At 41.6% G+C, this 24,261-nt stretch overlaps 1 long non-coding RNA gene and 1 pseudogene across 3 annotated transcripts in view; both read left to right on the top strand.

Annotated features, from left to right (window-relative positions):
- LOC309610580 overlaps positions 1 to 24,261 on the top strand; it is a 58,800-nt gene that overhangs the window by 17,623 nt on the left and 16,916 nt on the right. The window lies entirely within an intron of this gene.
- On the top strand, positions 6,195 to 10,898 carry LOC309610546 (small ribosomal subunit protein uS2 pseudogene; annotated as a pseudogene). The gene has a single exon. The product of its transcript is annotated as a small ribosomal subunit protein uS2 pseudogene (transcript).

Below are 24,261 nucleotides of genomic sequence, written 5' to 3'. Positions count from 1 at the left end.
CACAGAAAGACAAGATGAAAAGGCAGAGGGCTATGTACCAGATGAAGGAACAAGATAAAACCCCAGAAAAACAATTAAATGAAGTGGAGATAGGCAACCGTCCAGAAAAAGAATTCAGAAAAATGATAGTGAAGATGATCCAGGACCTCGGAAAAAGAATGGAGGAAAAGATCGAGAAGATGCAAGAAATGTTTAACATAGACCTAGAAGAATTAAAGAACAAACAAACAGAGATGAACAAAACAATAACTGAAATGAAAACTACACTAGAAGGAATCAATAGCAGAATAACTGAGGCAGAAGACCGGATAAGTGACCTGGAAGACAGAATGGTGGAATTCACTGCTGTGGAACAGAATAAAGAAAAAAGAATGAAAAGAAATGAAGACAGCCTAAGAGACCTCTGGGACAACATTAAACGCAACAACATTCGCATTATAGGGGTCCCAGAAGGAGAAGAGAGAGAGAAAGGACCAGAGAATATATTTGAAGAGATTATAGTCGAAAACTTCCCTAACATGGGAAAGGAAATGGCTACCCAAGTCCAGGAAGCACAGCGGGTCCTATACAGGATAAACCCAAGGAGAAACAGGCCGAGACACATAGTAATCAAATTGGCAAAAATTAAAGACAAAGAAAAATTATTGAAAGCAACAAGGGAAAAACGACAAATAACATACAAGGGAACTCCCATAAGGTTAACAGCTGATTTCTCAGCAGAAACTCTACAAGCCAGAAGGGAGTGGCATGATGTACTTAAAGTGATGAAAGGGAAGAACCTACAACCAGCAAGGATCTCAGCAACTCTACAAGCCAGAAGGGAGTGGCATGATATACTTAAAGTGATGAAAGGGAAGAACCTACAACCAGCAAGGATCTCAGCAACTCTACCCAGCAAGGATAGATCTCAGCAACTCTACCCAGCAAGGATCTCATTCAGATTCGATGGAGAAATCAAAAGCTTTACAGACAAGCAAAAGCTAAGAGAATTCAGCACCACCAAACCAGCTCTACAACAAATGCTAAAGGAACTTCTCTAAGTGGGAAACACAAGAGAAGAAAAGGACCTACAAAAACAAACCCAAAACAATTAAGAAAATGGTCACAGGAACATACATATCGATAATTACCTTAAATGTGAATGGATTAAATGCTCCAATCAAAAGACACAGGCTTGCTGAATGGATACAAACACAAGACCCATATATATGCTGTCTACAAGAGACCCACTTCAGACCTAGGGACACATACAGACTGTAAGTGAGGGGACGGAAAAAGATATTCCATGCAAATGGAAATCAAAAGAAAGCTAGAGTAGCAATACTCATATCAGATAACACACACTTTAAAATAAAGAATGTTACAAGAGACAAGGAAGGACATTACATAATGATCAAGGGGTCAATCCAAGAAGAAGATATAACAATTATAAATATATATTCATCCAACATAGGAGCACCTCAATACATAAGGCAACTGCTAACAGCTATAAAAGAGGAAATCGACAGTAACACAATAATAGTGGGGGACTTTAACACCCCACTTACACCAATGGACAGATCATCCAAAATGAAAATAAATAAGGAAACAGAAGCTTTAAATGACACAATAGACCAGATAGATTTAATTGATATTTATAGGACATTCCATCCAAAAACAGCAGATTACACTTTCTTCTCAAATACACATGGAACATTCTCCAGGATAGATCACATCTTGGGTCACAAATCAAGCCTCAGTAAATTTAAGAAAATTAAAATCATATCAAGCATCTTTTCTGACCACAATGCTATGAGATTAGAAATGAGTTACAGGGGAAAAACCGTAAAAAACACAAACACATGGAGGCTAAACAATACATTACTAAATAACCAAGAGATCACTGAAGAAATCAAAGAGGAAATCAAGAAATACCTAGAGACAAATGACAATGAAAACACGACAATCCAAAACCTATGGGATGCAGCAAAAGCAGTTCTAAGAGGGAAGTTTATAGCTATACAAACCTACCTCAAGAAACAAGAAAAATCTCAAATAAACAATCTAACCTTACACCTAAAGGAACCAGAGAGAGAAGAGCAAACAAAACCCAAAGTTAGCAGAAGGAAAGAAATCATAAAGATCAGAGCAGAAATAAATGAAATAGAAACAAAGAAAACAATAGCAAAGATCAATAAAAGTAAAAGCTGGTTCTTTGAGAAGATAAACAAAATGAAAAACCATTAGCCAGACTCATCAAGACAAAGAGGGAGAAGACTCAAATCAATAAAATTAGAAATGAAAAAGCAGCAGTTACAACAGACACTGCAGAAATACAAAGCATCCTAAGAGACTACTACAAGCAACTCTATGCCAATAAAATGGACAACCTGGAAGAAATGGACAAATTCTTAGAAAGGTATAACCTTCCAAGACTGAACCAGGAAGAAACAGAAAATATGAACAGACCAATCACAAGTAATGAAGTTGAAACTGTGATTAAAAATCTTCCAACAAACAAAAGTCCAGGACCAGATGGCTTCACAGGTGAATTCTATCAAACATTTAGAGAAGAGCTAACACCCATCCTTCTCAAACTCTTCCAAAAAACTGCAGAGGAAGGAACACTCCCAAACTCATTCTATGAGGCCACCATCACCCTGATACCAAAACCAGACAAAGATACTACAGAAAAAGAAAATTACAGACCAATATCACTGATGAACATAGATGCGAAAATCCTCAACAAAATACTAGCAAACAGAATCCAAACACACATTAAAAGGATAATATACCATGATCAAGTGGGATTTATCCCAGGGATGCAAGGATTCTTCAATATATGCAAATCAATCAATGTGATACACCATATTAACAAATTGAAGAATAAAAACCATATGATCATCTCAATAGATGCAAAAAAAGCTTTTGACAAAATTCAACACCCATTTATGATAAAAACTCTCCAGAAAGTGGGCATAGAGGGAACCTACCTCAACATAATAAAGGCCATATACGACAAACCCACAGCAAACATCATTCTCAATGGTGAGAAACTGAAAGCATTTCCTCTAAGATCAGGAAAAAGACAAGGATGTCCACTCTCACCACCATTATTCAAAATAGTTTTAGAAGTCCTAGCCACGGCAATCAGAGAAGAAAAAGAAATAAAAGGAATACAAATTGGAAAAGAAGAAGTAAAACTGTCAGTGTTTGCAGATGACATGATACTGTACATAGAGAATCCTAAAAATGCCACCAGAAAATTACTAGAGCTAATCAATGAATTTGGTAAAGTTGCAGGATACAAAATTAATGCACAGAAATCTCTTGCATTCCTATACGCTAATGATGAAAAATCTGAAAGAGAAATTAAGGAAACACTCCCATTTACCACTGCAACAAAAAGAATAAAATACCTAGGAATAAACCTACCTAGGGAGACAAAATACCTGTATGCAGAAAACTATAAGACACTGATGAAAGAAATTAAAGATGATACCAACAGATGGAGAGGTATACCATGTTCTTGGATTGGAAGAATCAATATTGTGAAAATGACTATACTACCCAAAGCAATCTATAGATTCAATGCAATCTCTATCAAATTACCAATGGCATTCTTTATGGAACTAGAACAAAAAATCTTAAAATTTGTATGGAGACACAAAAGACCCCGAATAGCCAAAGCAGTCTTGAGGGAAAAAAACGGAGCTGGAGGAATCAGACTCCCTGACTTCAGACAATACTACGAAGCTACAGTAATCAAGACAATATGGTACTGGCACAAAATCAGAAACATAGATCAACGGAACAAGATAGAAAGCCCAGAGATAAACCTATGCACCTATGGTCAACTAATCTATGACAAAGGAGGCAAAGATATACAATGGAGAAAAGACAGTCTCTTCAATAAGTGGTGCTGGGAAAACTGGACAGCTACAGGTAAAAGAATGAAATTAGAACATTCCCTAACACCATACACAAAAATAAACTCAAAATGGATTAGAGACCTAAATGTAAGACCAGACACTATAAAACTCTTAGAGGAAAACATTGGAAGAACACTCTTTGACATAAATCACAGCAAGATCTTTTTTGACCTACCTCCTAGAGTAATGGAAATAAAAACAAAAATAGGGCTTCCCTGGTGGCGCAGTGGTTGGGAGTCTGCCTGCCAATGCAGGGGACGCGGGTTCGAGCCTTGGCCTGGGAGGATCCCACATGCCGCGGAGCGGCTGGGCCCGTGAGCCACGACTGCTGAGCCTGCGCGTCTGGAGCCTGTGCTCCGCAATGGAGAGGCCGCGACAGTCAGAGACCCGCGCACCGCGATGAAGAGTGGCCCCCGCTCGCCGGAACTGCAGAAAGCCCTCGCACAGAAACGAAGACCCAACACACCCAAAAATAAATAAATAAATAAATTTAAAAATAAAAAAATAAAAAAAATAAACAAATGGGACCTAATGAAACTTCAAAGCTTTTGCACAGCAAAGGAAACCATAAACAAGATGAAAAGACAACCTTCAGAATGGGAGAAAATATTTGCAAATGAATCAACGAACAAAGGATTAATCTCCAAAATATATAAACAGCTCATGCAGCTCAATATTAAAGAAACAAATAACCCAATCCAAAAATGGGCAGAAGACCTAAAATGACATTTCTCCAAAGAAGACATACAGATGGCCAAGAAGCACATGAAAAGCTGCTCCACATCACTAATTATTAGAGAAATGCAAATCAAAACTACAATGAGGTATCACCTCACACCACTTAGAATGGGTATCACCAGAAAATCTACAAACAACAAATGTTGGAGAGGGTGTGGAGAAAAGGGAACCCTCTTGTACTGTTGGTGGGAATGTAATTGATACAGCCACTATGGAGAACAGTATGGAGGTTCCTTAAAAAACTAAAAGTAGAATTACCATATGACCCAGCAATCCCACTACTGGGCATATACCCAGAGAAAACCATAATTCAAAAAGATGCATGCACCCCAATGTTCATTGCAGCACTATTTACAATAGCCAGGTCATTGAAGCTACCTAAATGCCCATCAACAGATGAATGGATAAAGAAGGTGTGGTACATATATACAATGGAATATTACTCAGCCATAAAAAGGAACGAAATTGGGTCATTTGTTGAGACATGGATGGATCTAGAGACTGTCATACAGAGTGAAGTAAGTCAGAAAGAGAATAACAAATATCGTATATTAACGCATGTATGTGGAACCTAGAAAAATGGTTCAGATGAACCAGTTTGCAGGGCAGAAGTTGAGACACAGATGTAGAGAACAAACGTATGGACACCAAGGGGGGAAAGCCAAGGGGGGGTGGGGATGGTGGTGTGATGAATTGGGCGATTGGGATTGACATGTATACACTGATGTGTATAAAACTGATGACTAATAAGAACCTGCTGTATAAAAAAATAAATAAAATTCCAAAAAAAAAAAAGAGTCCTGTACTGCAATGTTCATTGCAGCACTATTTACAATAGCCAGGACATGGAAGTAACCTAAGTGTCCATCAACAGATGAATGGATAAAGAAGATGTGGCACATATATACAATGGAATATTACTCAGCCATAAAAAGAAACGAAATTGAGTTATTTGTAGTGAGGTGGATGGACCTAGAGTCTGTCATACAGAGTGAAGTAAGTCAGAAAGAGAAAAATAAATACCGTATGCTCACACATATATATGGAATCTTGAAAAAAAGGTTCTGAAGAACCTAGGGGCAGGACGGGAATAAAGACACAGACATAGAGAATGGACTTGAGGACACGGGGAGAGGGAAGGATAAGCTGGGACCAAGTGAGAGAGGGGCATGGACATATATACACTACCAAATGTAAAATAGCTAGCTAATGGGAAGCTGCCTCATAGCACAGGGAGATCAGCTCGGTGCTTTGTGACCACCTAGAAGGGTATGATAGGGAGGGTGGGAGGGAGACACAAGAGGGAGGAGATACGGGGATGTATGTATATGTATAGCTGATTCACTTTGTTATACAGCAGAAACTAACACAATATTGTAAAGCAATTATACTCCAATAAAGATGTTAAAAAAAAAAAAGATAGGCCCAGGGATGTATTGTACAACACAGGGAATATAGCCCATATTTTGTAATTACTGTAAATGGAATGTAACCTTTAAAATTATATTTAAAAAAATTTTTTTTAAAGAATACTAGGCTTTCTTTCCGCGTCAGTCAGACAGGGGTCCATATGGCGTTGTTCTGGATTCCCATCATAACTTAAAGGGAAACTTTCACAATGTCCGGAGCCCTTGATGTCCTGCAAATGACGGAGGAGGATGTCCTCAAATTCCTTGCAGCAGGAACCCACTTAGGTGGCACCAACCTTGACTTCCAAATGGAACAGTACATCTACAAAAGGAAAAGTGATGGCATCTACATCATAAATCTGAAGAGAACCTGGGAGAAGCTTCTGTTGTCAGCTCGTGCCATTGTTGCCATTGAAAACCCAGCTGATGTCAGTGTCGTATCCTCCGGGAATACTGGCCAGCGAGCTGTGCTGAAGTTTGCTGCTGCCACTGGAGCCACTCCTATTGCTGGCCGCTTCACTCCTGGAACCTTCACTAACCAGAGCCAGGCAGCCTTCAGGGAGCCAAGACTTCTGGTGGTTACTGATCCCAGGGCTGACCACCAGCCCCTCACAGAGGCCTCTTACGCTAACCTGCCTACCACTGCTCTGTGTAACACAGACTCTCCTCTGCCTTATGTGGACGCTGCCATCCCGTGCAACAAGGGAGCTCACTCAGTGGGTCTGATGTGGTGGATGGTCGCCCGGGAAGTTCTGCGCATGCGTGGCACCATCTCCTGTGAACACCCATGGGAGGTCATGCCTGATGTCTACTTCTACAGAGATCCTGAAGAGACTGAAAAGGAAAAGCAGGCGGCAGCTGAGAAGGCTGTGACCAAGGAGGAATTTTAGGGTGAATGGACCGCCCCACCTCCTGAGTTCACTGCTCCTCAGCCTGAGGTGGCGGACTGGTCCGAAGGTGTGCAGGTGCCCTCTGTGCCTATTCAGCAGTTCCCCACTGAAGACTGGTCTGGAGCTCCCACTGCTCAGGCCACTGAGTGGGTAGGAACAACCACTGAGTGGTCTTAAGCTGTTCTTCCACAAACTCTTAAAATGGAAATAAGCTGACGGAAAGTAAACAGTTTCTAAAAAAAAAAAAAAAAAAAGAATACTAGATCTGGATATAATTTATAGAATTTGAAGTATCAGCATACAGGATTTTCAAGTTAGAGTACATCATGTGATTGCCTCATTTCATTAAGCAATGTAAATAAGTAAAAAGAATAAAAAGGAGCATCGTTTGAGAAGTTAGGATTTCCCAGGAAAAGCCAGTTCTCTATGGTTTGGGAACGTATAGCACTAAGAACTGCCAGTTTTTGAAACCAGAGCACAAGTTCTCCTAGTGTCATATCCAGCATGCTAGGTTCATCTTGCTAAATGTTTTCCAATTAAGACCACTGATAGAGCCTCTAACAAATAACTTATCTTTAATTTTGTCACAGAAGTATGTAAGTAAAAACAGAGCCAATTCCTAGAAAAGCTCTAACTAATTTGATAAAATGTGTGTACCTGCATCACTCTATTTTGGAGATTCTGTGGAAAGAAGTCATTTATCAAATTTCATTACCATCAAGAAACAGGCCATCATATCTTTCCTCTGCATACACGAATATCACTTGCTGTTCTTCATGAACTCATATGTAAATTCCTCTGTGGGTACATTAAAAATACATTTGATTTTTGAATTAAAACAATTATCAAAACCATATATAGATCACGTTTATCTGCATGCGGGATGAGAGTTACTCAGCCTTTATGTAGACGTTTTACAATATACAAAGCATGGAGTTTTGCAAATGTATCCGGTCATTACTAATTTCTGTGCCAAAGTGGTGTGAAAACGTTTTAAATGACTAGAATATTCAGTGTAGAGTTCAGTTAAAAATTGCAGAACTATATGAAGAGATTTGGAAGAGCTACATAAGGATTAAGTCCGTCATCCCGAATGTAGCCATGGAGCTGAATTCGGAACGAACCCAGGCTGCTAGACTGCATCACTGGTCCACCCCCTCAGATCTGGAAAGCTGTTTTCCTTGAGGACACTGCTAAGGAGAAAAGAGGAAATCGTCTCTATATGTGTTTCTGAGACCACTTCAAGGGGTTTTCAGTGGGCAAAAAATTTCCAGCGTGCGGGTTTTTGTTTTTGTTTTTGTTTTTGTCTTCAACTAGCTTGGTGCTGTCACTACAGTCATTTTACCTGACCTCTTTTTTTCAACAGGCATAAGGCAAGGCTGAGCTCATACTTTCATGAAAGCCACTCTGCCATCTAAGCAGAACGAACGCTGTTAGAAGAGCACAAATTGTAATTAAACAAAAATCCAGCAGCCAGCAGTTTCTTTTGACCACAGTGGTTTTTTCCTCCTGTTCATTCTGCTGAAACAGCAGCGCTGCTGTACACTGCAAGTCCCTACTTTCTGCTCGAATTTGCTGTTCCTCTGATGAGAATTGTGCGTGAGGACGTTTTGTTTCGGGTGTGTTAAGGGTTGCACATGCAGCTGGATTTCAAGTTTCTAAAGACGTGGGTCTCTCCCTCATTTCCATATCTTCTCCTCTATAGGATCCAACCCGGGGCTGTCATAGGTGCTGGATTATTGTCTGTTGAGTGAATGTGAGACTGAATAAATGAGTGACTGAGCAGATATTTCCAGTCCCGTTTTGTAAACTAAACAGTGTAAGCTGGATGGGATCCATTTCAATTACAGAGCAGGATCTGTGCAATGCAGAAATAAAAAGATGAGAACAAGACTCCAACAAGATGAGGCAGGAGCTGGAGTTCACCAATTCCTTAGTGATGGTGGTGGTTTAGATCTGTGTAGACGTATGTCATAGGGTATATACATGTGTGTATGTACAGATAGTATGTGTTATGTAATTATACACCCATTCATGTAATTATTTCTATAGTTCTATGTGTTGTATATTATGTATACATGTAGGACATATATATAAGCATATATGTATTGTGTATGTGTGTATATACATGTATGTATGTGTAGATGTGTACAAATATATATACGTGTGTGTATATATATATATATATATTTCAAAGAATTTGCAGCAGAATTCCTCTTGACAACTATCTTTGTTTAGAAAAATACCTTGATTATCCACTTGTGGGTGGAAAGGAAGTAAAGTCATAGCTAAACAAATCTGAATCTATACATCCAGAGGAATCTGGGAGTCAAGAGAGTAGAAGGGAAAGAGATTGAAGAGAGAGGTGGGATTCTACAAGGCTTTGCTTGGGAAAGTCGTCTTGGGGGAAGGCAAAGAAAAGAGGCTGAATTCCAGGTCTGGGTTGGTCCAAAGCAGAAAAAAGATGCCGACAGTGGAAGTGGCCCCCAAGAGAGATGTGAGCTCAGCCAGAGCAGGATTTTGTAACTGAAAGTGAATACCAGTCTATAAAATCTCAAGACTTAATAAGTAAATCTGGGGCAATCATTAGACCTCTCACTGACTTGGGAAGAAGGCTCAAACAAATTTTCATTAAATCTTAGAAGTCGCTGGCACTTCAACTTATGTCTCTGGGTTCCTTAAATCCAGCATAGGGTGAGGATTGAGAAACCCTCTCTTCATTCCAACAAATCAGCTCGTGTGGGCTCTTCCTAAGGCCCAGAGTGTCAAAGAAGACAAAAGCAAGAAGATAAACAAATAAACTAAGCCCACAGCCTCTTCCAGGGGTTGTTAACACTAGATTTTGAAGACCTACTAAGCAGCTCCAGTCCTGACCTGGTGCTGAACCTGAGCCCTCCACATGGAACGTCCCTGACTCATACCTGTGCCCAGAGGCCTCACCTGAGCAGTGAGGCGAGGATGGGGCTCGGGGGGCAACCTGGGACAATACGGTAGCTTAGTCAAAATGGTCACAGCCTTGTGGTGGAGTCTTTTCACCTTTCCCTCCAGGGCTCTATTAATTCATATATTAAAAACAGCAAGGTGATTTTATACTTGTAGACAGAGATGGTCACTGTTCCTGTTTGACAAATCAGAGGGCTGAGGCTTCAGCTTGCTCAGCGCCAGCAGAGCAGGATTCTGGGTGAGGAATTATGATTCCTTGGGGTGGGCTTAGTTCACTGGACACCATTGTCCTTCTCTACAAAGGGTGTATTGTGAAATGTTTACAAAAGCACTTTTAGGAAGAGTTCAATGTCTATTTCTATCTTGGTGAGAATGTGGGTGAATGTATATGAGCGGTGGCAGAGTCCCCTGGCAGAGGGAGAAGGGAATTTACACTTGCTGTGTTCCTACCAGAGCCCAGGACTGGGTTCCTTACCTACATCACCTGCGCTTTCTGAGAGAGAAAGCAGCAGCAACGGACTTTCTGGGGAGATGTAATGTTCTATAACTTAATAGGACGGCCACACAGGGTATGCATTTGTCAAAAGGCAACAACTGGTCCATTTAAGATTTGGGCTTTTCATTCTTTCAAAATTTTACCTCAAAAGAAGTAGAACCATAAACAGATACTGAACTCTGGTCAATGATATAGATGCTAGAGTGTTTAGTTGTGAAATGCTCTTATGTCCAAAGCTTACTTTGGTTTTTTTTTTAATTAAAAAAATTGAACTATAGTTGATGTACAATATTATATGTTACAGATGTACAATAGAGTGATTCTCAGTTTTAAAGATTATACTCCATTTATAGTTTTTATAGAATATTGGCTATATTCCCTGTGTTGTACAATATATGCTTGTAGCTTATTTTATACATAATAGTTTGTACCTCTTAATCCCCTACCCCTGTACTGCCCCTCCCTGCTTCCCGTTCCTCACTGGTAACCACTAATTAATTTGTTTTCTATATCTGTGGTCATGCTTCTTTTTTCTTATATTCACTAGTTTTTTGTATTTTCTTTAGATTCCACATATAAGTGATATTATACAGTATTTGTCTTTTTCTGTCTTATTTCACTTAATATAATACCCTCCAAGTCTATCTATGTTGCTGCAAATGGCAAAATTTCATTGTTTTTTATGGCTGAGTAGTATTCCATTGTATATACATACATATATATATGTATACCACATCTTCTTTATCCATTCATCTGTTGATGGACACTTAGGTTGCTTCCATATCTTCGCAATTGTAAATAATGCTACTATGGACATTGTGGTATATGTATCTTTTCAAATTAGTGTTTTGGTTTCTTTTGGATATATACCCAGGAGTGGAATTGCTGGGTCATAGGGTAGTTCTATTTTTACTTTTTTGAGGAACCTCCACACTGTTTTCCATAGTGGCTGCACCAATTTACATCCCCGCCACCAGTGTACGAGGGTTCCCTTTTCTCCACATGCTCTCCAACATTTGTTATTTGTATTCTTTTTGGTGATAGCCATTCTGACAGGTATGAGGTGATATATCATTGTGGTTTTGATTTGCATGTCCCTGATGATTAGTGATGTTGAGTGTCTTTTCATGTATCTCTTTGGGAAAATGTCTATTCAGGTCATCTGCCCATTTCTTAATTGGGTTGTTTGCTTTTTTGATGTTGAGTTGTATGAGCTGTTTACATATTTTGGATATTAACCCCTTATCAGTCATATCATTTGCAAATATTTTCTCCCATTCTATAGGTTGTCTTTTCATTTTGTCAATGATTTCCTTTGCTGTGCAAAAGCTTTTAAGTTTAATTAGGTTCTGTTTGTTTATTTTTGCTTTTATTTTCTTTGCTTTAGGAGACAGATCCAAAAAAGTATTGCTGGGATTTATGTCAAAGAGTGTTCTGCCTATGTTTTCCTCTAGGAGTTTTATGGTTTCTGGTCTTACATTTAGGTTTTTAATACATTTTGAGTTTATTTTTGTGTACAGTGTTACAGAATATTCTAATTTCATTCTTTCACATATAGCTTTCCAGTTTTCCTAGCACCACTTACTGAGGAGACTGTCTTTTATCTATTGTATATTCTTGCCTCCTTTGTCGTAGATTAATGGACCATAAGTGCATGGGTTTATTTCTAAGCTCTCTATTCTGTCCCACTGATCTGTGTGTCTGTTTTTATGCCAATACCATACTGTTCTGTTTTTTTAAATATAAATTTATTTATTTATTTATTTTTGGCTGCGTTGGGTCTTCGTTGCTGCACACGGGGGCTACTCTTTGCTGCGGTGCGCGGGCTTCTCATTGCAGTGGCTTCTCTTGTTGTGGAGCACGGGCTCTAGGCACGTGGGCTTCAGTAGTTGTGGCACGCGGTCTTAGTAGTTCTGGCGCACGGGCTTAGTTGCTCCGCAGCATGTGGGATCTTCCCAGCCCAGGGCTCGAACCTGTGTCCCCTGCATTGGCAGGTGGATTCCTAACCACTGTGCCACCAGGGAAGTCTCACCATACTGTTTTGATTACTGTAGCTTTGTAGTATAGTCTGAAATCAGGAAGTGTGATTCCTCCACCTCTGTTCTTCTTTCTCAAGATTGTTGTGGCTGTTTGAGATCTTTTGTTTTCCATAGAAATTTTAGAATGATTTGTTCTAGTTTTGTGCAAAATGCCATTGGTATTTTGATAGGGATTGCACTGAATCTGGAGATTGCCTTGGGTAGTATGGTCATTTTAACAATATTAGTTCTTCCAATCCAAGAACATGGTATATCCTTCCATCTGTTTGTGTCATCTTTGATTCTTTCATCAGTGCCTTATAGTTTTCTGAATACAGGTCTTTTACCTCCTTAGGTAGGTTTATTCCTAAGTATTTTATTTTGTTTTATTTTATTTCTTTTTGGCTGCACCAAGTGGCTTGTGGGATCTTAGTTCCCTGACCAGGGATCGAAGCCAGGCCCCTGGCAGTGAGAGCACCAAGTCCTAACCACTGGACTGCCAGGGAATTCCTGAGTATTTTATTCTTTTTGATGTGATGGTAAATGGGATTGTTTCCTTAATTTCTCTTTCTGATCTTTCATTGTTAGTGTATAGGAATGCAAGAGATTTTTGTGCATTAATTTTGTATCCTACAACTTTACCAAATTCATTGATGAGCTCTAGTAATTTTCTGGTAGCATCTTTAGCATTTTCTATGTATAGTATCATGTCATCTGCAAACAGTGACAGTTTTACTTCTTCCTTTCAAATTTGGATTTATTTCTTTTTCTTATAATTGCTGTGGCTAGGACTTCCAAAACTATGTTGAATAAAAGTGGCAAGAGTGGCCATACTTGCCTTGTTCCTGATCTCAGAGGAAATACTTTCAGCTGTTCACCATTGAGTATGATGTTAGCTGTGGGCTTATCATATATTGCCTTTATTATGTTGAGGTATGTTCCCTCTATGCCCACTTTCTGGAGAGTTTTTTATCATAAATGGGTGTTGAATTTTGTCAGAAGCTTTTTCTGCATCTATTGAGATGATCATATGGTTTTTATTCTCCAATTTGTTAATGTGGTGTATCACATTGATTGATTTGCAGATATTGAAAAATTCTTGCATCCCGGGGATAAATCCCACTTGATCATCGTGCATACTCCTTTTAATGTATTGTTGGATTGATTGGGTTTGATAAGATTTTGTTGAGGATTTTTGCGTCTATGTTCATCAGTGATATTGCCCTGTAATTTTCTTTTTTTGTGATATCTTTGTCTGGTTTTGGTGTCAACGTGATGCTGGCCTCACAGAGTGAGTTCAGAATTGTTCCTTCCTCTGCAATTTTTTGAATAGTTTCAGAAGGATAGGTGTTAACTTTTCTCTAAGTGTTTGGTAGAATTCACTGTGAAGCCATCTGGTTCTGGACTTTTGTTTGTTGGGAGTTTTTAAATTACTGATTCAATGTCTGAAACTTACTTTGAAATGTATCTGAAAAATAAGATGGATTGGTGGGTAGACAGAGGGACTGTTAGATGGATACACATGTGATAAAGCAGGTAAAGCAAAATGTTAATAGTAGAATCTAGGAGATAGATACACGAGTGTTCATTGTAAAATTCCTTCAACTTTTCTGTATGGTTGAAATTTTTCATAGTTAAATGTTAGGGAATAAAGTGGTACTCACAGCTAGTATCAATCTGGCGGCTATGGAAAGCCATGAAATCTGAGTGCTCTGAAATAAAACATTCCAGTCAGGCCAGTTTTGTAGCCATGTAGGTAAAAGGTCCTTCTTGAAAGGAGAGAAGAACAATGCTGCTTCTAGTTGAAACTGCATTTCTAATATGCAGTGCTCTCCCCCTTGAACTTGTGTGATGTTCTTTCCCAAGACACAGGGTACCATCCTCATCTTCGCAGTATCTGCATCCGCAGGAAGCATCTTCTTCTCTGCCTTGGGAGACACCACGCTCTCCTGGATTTTCTCCCCTCTCTCTGGTGGCCCTTCTCAAGCTCCATTACTGACTCCTTCTCCTGTGCCTACTTTATAATGTAGAGGTTTCTTTGGGCTGGGTTCTGGGCCTTCCTGTCTTTTCTGTGCCCTCTTCCTCCCAAGGTGTTCTCAACAGTTTTCCTGGATTTTAGCACCATCTCTAGGATGACATCTCCCAAAGTGATAGTTCCAGCCTAAGCATCCTTTCAACAATGGACTCTCATGTCCAGATGCTTCTTTAACACCCACTGGACCATCTCTCAGAGTCCCATCCCTGTAAGTTCGAATCTGAACTCCTTGCACACCCCTTCACACTCTGTTCAGCCGCTGCCAGGGTTTCTCTTTCCGTCACCTCCCCACCACTGCCCTACCACGGCCATCATCTGTCCTGGATCACCAGGCGCCTCCCAGCCTGTCTCCCACGGAGACTCACTCCACTCTAGTCTTAATTCCAGCTGCCAATGCATCTTTTAAAAACATAAATCTGATCATATCTCTTCTCTACTTAAAACTCAACAATGGCTTGTCTCTGTGGTTAGGACAAAATACAACATTCTTAATATGGACCACAAGGCCCCCAGGATGGGGCCCCTGCCTGCCGCCTACCTTTTCTGCCTCTACTGGGGCCACATGAGTCTCTGTTCCTCCAACAAGAGAAGCATCTTCCTACCCCAGGGCCTGTGTATGGGGCATCCCTCTTGGAATGTTTCCAACCATCCTTCCTGGTAAATCCCTACTCATTGTTTAGGTCTGAGCTTAAATAAGGCTTTTTGAGAGAAACTTCCTGGCACACCCCTCCCGCCATCTAAACTATGTCTCACTGTTACTGTCTCTCATAAAGCCTGTACTTTCGTCTTACAGTAGAATTAGTGATGATAGTTGTCTGCCTCTCCCGCTAGACTTCAGACTCTGTGTGGGCCTGCTGTGGGGGAGTCTGCTGTGATCCACCCCGTGTCCGGGGATGCGGCCCCTGACAGGAGTCCCCAGAGCGCAGGAGGGGGTCAGTTTATACACTTACTTGTTGAGTAACGTTCGACTATGCCTCAGGGAGATGCAGTTTGAAAGGTGAGGGACAAAGTCACAAATCAACATGGCATCTGGGCTCAGCCTCATTAGGACCCGTGTAGCCTACTGCACAGCCCTTACCACCTTGGGTGTGAGCACAACAGGCACACGTAGCCCGTTCTCAGTCATTCCTGTCCCTCCCCTCACCCCTCACTCCCGCTTACATGCAGATGAAGAAAAAGCAAGAAAGAGCGGCCAGTACTTAAAAACACTTGCTGGGAAGACTCCCTCCTCCTCATCTGCACCCAGGGAGCTTTGGGGCAGTCTGCAAAAAGCTTACAGAAACGAAAGGCAAAGGGCCTGAACTCAGAATCACATGGTCGGTCCTCCCCTGGTTCTGTAGCCCATTCGATTAGGACCTTACGTGCATGATTTATGGCTTAGATTTTTCATGTGCCCTGCCTATGTCGCACAGCTATTAGGAGGACAAAATGAACTAATGTAAGTGAAAGTGCTTCTTATACCATAAACCTATGACCACCACATAGAGGTAGGTTACGTGCAGCTTGAAGAATAGTGAAATGTTAGATATACTGATTTTGCTGTTTTTAACAATGAAAGATGCTAATACCAGTTGTCTCAATAATTACATTACCATGAGAATAATGAACAACTTGATATTCTTCCCACTTTAAGGAGGATGTTTAATTATAGATAGGAACACGGTAGAAATGACCTAAATTTAGAAATATTACTTCCTAAATCAGCAATTCATGACTAAGATTACCCTACATAGCACTTAAATTGTGTGAGCATTCAACTGACCTATAAGTAATAACTTTCCAGTTTATGCCATACTAAAATGTTTTTCCTCATAGTTACATACTACTTTTATAACAAAAACAACCTTATTTTCCTGTTTGTAAAAGTAATGTGTATTCATAAAAGTTCAAATGATATACAAATATAAGTAGCAAGAGAAAATTATTCATCAATATCTTCTCTTTACCAACATCAAAAAAATATTGTAAAAATAAGTAAGACTTGCAAGTAATTATAAATATGTCTTATAACAGGCATCACTTGATGAGAATTTTAAAATCTCTAATACATGGGATTATTTCAAAAGACTGTTTCCACATTGCAAAAGCATACATTTTTGTTTATGAGACATTTCTAATTTATCAGCTATTAGTTCTTTTTGCCCATGTGTATTTGAGATCATTCTTTTCAATTGAAAAATAAGAACTAAAATATCCACCAGATATTTCAATAACTTTACAATATGCAGAACAACTAAGAGATATAGAAATTGTTAGCAAAGGGAAATGACACAAGGACCCACAGTATTTCTTAAATGTTATATGGAGGGGCAAGAAATAAAGATTCACGGCACATGCTAATTTTGCAGATTGTTAATAAATACAGACATTATGATACATCTGTATTGCCACAGGAAATAGCCAAGATATTACTAACTTTAAATGCCAGGCTGTCAGCAAGAATGAAGCTGAAATCCAGGGATGTTCCAAGAAAAGGGAGAAACATGCCCGGAGCACTGAGTAAACTTTCAGGCTGAATTCGTGTGAATTACTGGACAACCCTGGGTTTCTAAATTCTTTTGCATCTTTTGTGTAAGATTAAGAAAGGGCTACTCCTGTTCTATATCGCCACCTAGTGGACAATGGCATCCATGCTCTGGTGCATTGGCTTCAGAGAGGCTTGCTCGCCCCAGTTAGGTAAGGAGCTGATGAATATTGTTTGGGACACAGAAGATGAATTACCCTTTGAGTTTTAGTTTGGGTTTGGACTTTAAAATGTCTGCTTAATGAAGCAAATCTGGTATTTCATCATCTTTTATTAGCCTGTAGGAAAAAATAAGCGACATTTATAAGCAGCATCTCTTCCTCTTTTCAAGAATTAAAAATACATAAGAGTATTAATATTTCCACTGAGTTGCCATTAATAATTAATTTTTTAAATCTCTCTTTTTGTCCTCCTCCCCCCAGCTCTTCCTGATTACCTCACAAGTCTTTGATACCAGCTTCAATGACTTGACCGTTTGTTCTAAAGCAAAAAACAATTCAGGTCCCCTTGCAATGTAATTCAAACTGTGGTAGCAACACACGAGTGGATCCTGACATCAGTATAGGGGGTCGTGTCCAGGATTAAAAAATAAAATATCCATTTTTCATTTTTTGAGGAGTCTACACACTGCTTTCCACTGCACGATCCCACTTACATGAGAAATAATCCAAAATAGTCAGACTCCCAGAAGCAGGAGGGGAGTGGTGGTTGCCATGGGCTGGGGGGTGGGGTGAGAAGTGGGGGTCAAGTTTCAGTTACACGAGATAAGTTCTGGAGAACTGAACAACATTGGGTCTGTAATTAACAACACCGTATTATGCACTTAGCATTTTAAAAATTAATTAATTTATTGTTGGCTGTGTTGGGTCTTCGTTGCTGCGTGCAGGCTTTCTCTAGTTGCAGTGAGCGGGGGCTACTCTTCGTTGCGGTGCGCGGGCTTCTTATTGTGGTGGCTTCTCTTGCTGCGGAGCACGGGCTCTAGGCGCGTGGGCTTCAGTAATTCTGGCACGTGGGCTCAGTAGTTGTGGCTCACGGGCTCTAGAGCGCAGGCTCAGTAGTTGTGGCTCATGGGCTTAGATGCTCCGCAGCATGTGGGATCTTTCCGGACCAGGGCTCGAACCCGTGTCCCCTGCCTTGGCAGGTGGATTCTTAACTACTGCACCACCAGGGAAGCCCTGCACTTCGCATTTTAAGAGGGTAGATTGCATGTTTTTACCACGATTAAAAAAAAAAAAAGGATCATTGAGGAAGACTCTGAAGAAAAAGGAAGGAAGGAAGGGAGGGAGGGAAGGAAGACTAGACTGGAATCTAAAATGTCAGCGAGCTTCTCACACACATAGTGAGTGTTATTCTGTGAAACTTCTGTTACATGTGTGTGTGTTGTGTGTACTGAGGTGTGAGGTAAAGGGCTTTTCATCATGGGGGGCAAGTTCAAAAAAGTTCAAAAGCCTCTGCTCTATTGTTCTAAAAAAAAATCAAACTACAGCTAAAATCTGTTGTATTTCAAATGAATTAGGGTTCCTTGTATGTAAATATGCTTCTCTGTTTCTGAAAAAGGTGGTTTAAGATGCCTTGAGGCAGGAAATGTGATGGCATCGGAGGCAAAGAAGTGGAACTGTCGGCCCAGTCTATTCTTTTTTCTTTTTAAATAATTTTTTAAAAATTTTATTTATTTATTTTTGGCTGCATCGGGTCTTCATTGCTGCGCGCAGGCTTTCTCTAGCTGTGGCGAGTGGCTACTCTTCGTTGTGGTGCGCGGGCTTCTCATTGCGGTGGCTTCTCTTGTTGCAGAGCACGGGCTCTAGGCTCGTGGGCTTCAGTAGTTGTAGCACATGGGCTCAGTGGTTGTGGCGCACAGGCTTAGTCGCTCTGCGGCATGTGGGATCTTCCTGGACCAGGGCTCGAACCCGTGTCCCCTGCATTGGCAGGCAGATTCTTAACCACTGCGCCACCAGGGAAGCCCCGGCCCAGTCTATTCTTTGCCTTTGATGTGAGGATAACTTCGGACAGATCTGGAAGCCTCCTGTGATGGAGCACACAGTCTTTGGAGCAGGACAATCCTGGTTTTGAATTCCGATGCAGACACTTCTCACTTTATGTCAGCCTCTCTGGTCTCAGCGTCCTAATCTGAACATGAAGCCATTCATTATTACTGCGTGGAGCTGTCATGAGAAACACGTGGATGATACAGACGGTGTGCCCATCACATGCAAGGAGCCAGAGTTGCACTGACATCACTTCAAATAGTTCTTGTCTTCCTTATCGCCCTAGATTTCTATAGCTTAGAATTGCAAATATCCCTAAAAGAATTTAAAACTTGAATCCCAATAACGATTGCTTCTTCAGGGCGGTCCAGTGAGAGCCTGAACTCTGCATTCTCTGATTCTGTTTATGACTGCGTTTATTATAAATCTCAGTGAAAGTGTTTTCCTTGTTTCTGCAATGCCTTCTTTATTTTACAAAGAGCAGGGGTCTTTTGTGGTTTTTCTTCTCAAAGTGGGATACCATCCTGGGGGTGGTGACCACCCAAACGGAACCACAGCGTTTTCTGTGAGCAGAGCACGCCTGGGGAGAAGATGAGGACCCAGCTCCATTTGTTTCAAATTGAGTGGTAATTGAAATATAACATTACATTAGTTTCAGGTGTGCACCATGGTGATTCCATAGTTGTAAATATTGTGAAACGATGGCCACAGTAAGTCTAGTTAACATCCATCACCATAGGTAGTTACACATTTTTTTTCTTGTGATGAGAACTTTTAAGATCTACTCTCTCGGTAACTTTCAAATATACAGCACAGTATTGTTAGCTGTGGTCACCATGCTGTACTTTCCATCCTCAGGACTTATTTACGATATAACTGGAAGTCTGTGCCTTCGACGCCCTTCTCCCATTTTGCCCACCCACCCTGCCTCTGGGCACCACTAGGCCTCTCTCTGAATCTGTGCATCCAGCCACATTTTACATCCCCTCCCTTCAGCCGGGGTCCCTCTTCAACCCCTCTGCTCCCTCCTCTTTGCTCCTCCAACCCGCTCAGCCTCACCCCAGGGGAATCTGAACGGACAATCTGTTGCTAAAAATAGTACCTGTCTTGCCTCCTGAGGTGTGTGTGTGGGGGGTGTCCTGATGAGGAAGTGAGAAAAGAAGGAGAAAGCTGTAAGAACAGTGGGGTCACACCAGTGTCCGGTGTTGTTTTCACATTCTGAATCCATCTCAGAAATGTTAGCAATGCAGTAAGGTCTGCTAACCTGGGCTCCCTGGGTCTGCCGCTTACCAGCGGGGCGACCTTGGCAAACCACGTGAAGCCTCAGTTTCCTCATCTCTAAATTGTGGAAAGTAGTACCTCCCATTCACAGGGAGCTTTAAGAATTAAACACGTAATGCAGGTAGACACGTCAAAACAGATCCCAGCCACAGTAAGTGGTTACTATGGACTGAATGTTTATGTCCCCCCCAAAATTCACAAACTGAAGTCTAATTCCTGGTGTGATGGTATTTGGAGGTGGGGCCTTTGGTAGGTGACTATGTCATGAGGGTGGGGCCCCCATGAATGGGATTAGTGCCCTAATAAGAAGAGACACAGATTTCTCTCTCTCTCTCTCCCCCATGTGGGGACACAAGAAAAAGACGGCCGTCTGCAAACCAGGAAGAGGACCCTCACCAGACACAGATCTGCCAGCACCCTGCTCTTGGACTTCCAGCCTCCAGATCTGTGAGAATAAATGTTTGTTGTTTAAACCACCAGTCTTCAACAACCCCCAGTGATACTTTTGTTATAACATCTGGAACAGACCAAGACAATGACCAATAAAGACAATGGTTGTTATTATGTTATCTCCCCAGATTTTGTGTCTTCAAAGGACCATAAAGGCGGTCCTTAAAAAGTTAAGAAGTTAATGTTTTCCTTAAGTTAAAGTTTCATACCCTATAAAACCTGTGCCTTGTGGGAAGATGGGAGAAAAGCAAGAAATTTGGGGCAGAGAAGACTTCTTGATACTCTCAAATCTTATCACGTAAGCAACTACCTGGGCATGATACTGCTCTGTATCGGAGCTGTGAATTTCAGCATTTGCTTGAAATTTGGCGACAGAGTGGCCAATGTAGTGAATGACTCCAGGAATGGTCCATTATTCTGTTTTAAGTTAACAATTTTTTCAAGCCACAGAGGCTGCTCATTACTTTACAACTCTCACTACAATATGACCTGCTCATCCCCCGGTAATTGCCTGCCCCCCTAGCTTGTGTCCTGCAGTCAGAGTTGTAGAAGCAGGGGGAGATTAGGTACAAAAAGGGCCTTGGTGAGGAGGATATGTGAAGAGAATGCAGGGAGGAAGGGGAGGACCCTTGTCCTCTCATTGCTTGTTCTTGAAGTTGGGTCTTGTCTACACATAGTGTGTGATGGTCTCAGGGGTGCACAGCTGAACATTTTAAACTTGCATAGTTGCTGACTGTCAGCTCCCAAAAGAACATCAGAAGAAGCCGCTGAGTAAGCAAAGTTGTTTTTAGACTTACTGCCAAAAGGGAGACCACCATTTTGACAGTTTTAGTTGTGTGTCAGAAGGAAAAGTTCAAGGAAGAACATCTATAGGGGTTTGAGGTCTGGGCTCAAGGGGTTGAAGGTGGGTCTTTCAAGGCAGAGACTGGATCAGGTTGGGTACAGTTTGTGATGTGATGGTTCAGGATTGGAGGTGATGGTCTGGGGGACTGAACTGCTGTCTGAGGACAGTTTGCTCAGGTAAGCAAACTGTTCACCTGAATAAAGTCATTTGTAGGAATTTTCTGAAGCAAACAGTAAACTACTTTATTGGTGTACAGCCTTATCTTCTTGGGCAAGAACTTCCTGGAACGAAAAGTTGTATTATGTTGACACAGATAGACTCCAGTTCTTATAATTATGTGTTTTTGAAAATATATAACTAGCACCTCAGATCATTAATCTTGGAAATGATAGTGTTTAGCACAACAGAGAAGTAAATTAAATTTAAAGTGAAAAGCTGACTTGATTCAAAGAAAAACAATTAATAGTATAGGAGGTACTCAACACGGACAAAATTGTGACTACAGTGTATGAAAGACTGGGGTGTGAAACTCTGTTTAACACTGCGAGACTCTCCTGGTAGAGTCTCTTCTGGAGGACAGTCCTCCTGTGGGGCCAGCGTGTGACCCACAGATGAATCGTCACAGAGAGCTGGGGCAGGAGAGCCTGTCACCTGGGCTGGGAGGGGTCCGGGCACCCCACAACCCTGGGCACCCCCCCCCACCCCTGGTTTAGTGTCATCTTTGTTGTGCAGATGAGCTGACAACTAGAAAAGTCCCCCGACTGGAAACTCTGACTTGGTGGTGTGTCCACCCGGGACCCGAGCTTTCACATAGGATGTAGCAGCTGCTGTTGGCGCTCCTATGCAAGGCAGGTGGGTTCCCCAGTGGTGGCACCTGCCACTGTGGTCACCAGGCCCTCATGGCCCCAGACGCCAACAGAACAGTGTGGCAAAGAGGAGCCAAGACTCAATAAAGTGCAAACCAACCAGAATGATGAATATTTTGGACAAACTGAAAGGGGTAGAGGGAGAAGGCAAGGCAGCTTCTGGATTTCCAGGAGCCCCTTCCCAGGAGGGGTTGGTTGAGGGAAGGAGGACACATTCCCCTTGATCCAGGCCCAGGTTAGCTTGAATTCCAGGAGAGGAGCCTTTGGGGCCTTTCTCAGGTAGAAAGCCCAGAGACCAGGGCAGAATCCTGTGGGTCTGCTGTCCCCAGGTGGCTGGTGAGACAATAGAAAGCTTGGTGCTGTGATGAGCCAGCAGGGGAAGGGAGGCAGGTCCTACAGTCGCTGAGACTCTCACTCCTAGGCTCATCAGTGAGGCCGACCTGATCTTCCTGGAACTAAATCTGAGGAGCTTTCCCAGCGTTCTACCCAACCAGATGGGGTGTGGCTCACCCCAGAGCAAATCCATGGGAACTAGGAAAGGAGCCATTCTAAGAGTAACCCATCACCGTCCCTCAGAGACAAGGACCAAACACTGCCAGTCTTCTACACAGGGTTTCTCAGGCAGCTGCCGTTTTGTCTGCAGCTCTGTCACCTGTCAGCTTCCCTGACCTGTCAGCTTTGCATGGTGGTTAGAGCTGGGTTTAGTATCCCCAGGCCCCTGGGCATCTCCACCAATCAGCAGGTGACCTAAAGAATTTAATGACCATTCAAAAAAATAAAACAAAGCATAGAGCAGACCGTGACCTCACCAATGTCAAGGAAACATCCAAACAGTAAAGTGGAAGATTAATTGTCCAAGACGTTGACATTAGAACATTTACGATTATTCTTTTTTTTTTTTTTAAGTAGGAGCTGCCCTTTTATATGGAACATTTACATTTTTTAAAAATTTATTTATTTATGGCTATGTTGGGTCTTCGTTTCTGTGCGAGGGCTTTCTCCAGTTGTGGCAAGTGGGGGCCACTCTTCATCACGGTGCGCGGGCCTCTCACTATCGCGGCCTCTCTTGTTGAGGAGCACAGGCTCCAGACGCGTAGGCTCAGTAATTATGGCTCACGGGCCCAGCTGCTCCGCGGCATGTGGGAGCCTCCCAGACCAGGGCTCAAACCCGTGTCCCCTGCATTGGCAGGCAGACTCTCAACCACTGCACCACCAGGGAAGCCCCTACGATTATTCTTTACGAAACAACTACAAAAGGAAAATGTCAGTCAACTTTCCAGCAAGCTGAGATCCCAGGATGCCTGAAAGGAGGACAGGAAGGACCTCTCCAGTTTCAGCAACCACTAGGTGTTATTTTTTTTCCTGTTTTTTTCCTCTTTTAGTAATATGAGTTGAAAGATGAAATATCATTAGCCCGTCGGGAGAACCCCAACCAAAGAAATCTAAAACATAGTATGTAAATGCTTTTTTTCCCTTTCTTAAATTTTGGATGCTGGTGCTAAACTTCCAAGTGTCATGATTTAAAAAAGAAATTTTATGCCTTTTAAATTTATTTCTGGGATGAGGGAAGGGTAATATTTTTGCTTTCTTATGGGACTCTCTTTAAAATGTGCATATGAAGTTCCTCAAAAATAAAATTTTTACTCTCAAAATGAAAAAAAAATTGTTCCTCCACCCAATACTCAAGTCCCTCAGACAAGGTGCTCACCCTGCCCGGCCTGAGGTGGCCTTGGGGCCAAGCCTGTGGTGTGTGGCTGAGACAAGCCACACGAGTGTGCAGAAAGTTTGCCACGTGGTCAGTACTTAATGCACATCAGCTGTTAGCTCTTGTTTTCTGTAAACCTGAGGGGACTTTTGTTGTAAGATTCCTG

This window comes from Balaenoptera borealis, assembly GCF_965194805.1.
Source record: "Balaenoptera borealis genome assembly, chromosome: 14".
NCBI classification, from domain to species: domain Eukaryota; kingdom Metazoa; phylum Chordata; class Mammalia; order Artiodactyla; family Balaenopteridae; genus Balaenoptera; species Balaenoptera borealis.
This window is presented reverse-complemented; position numbering and strand designations above follow the sequence as displayed.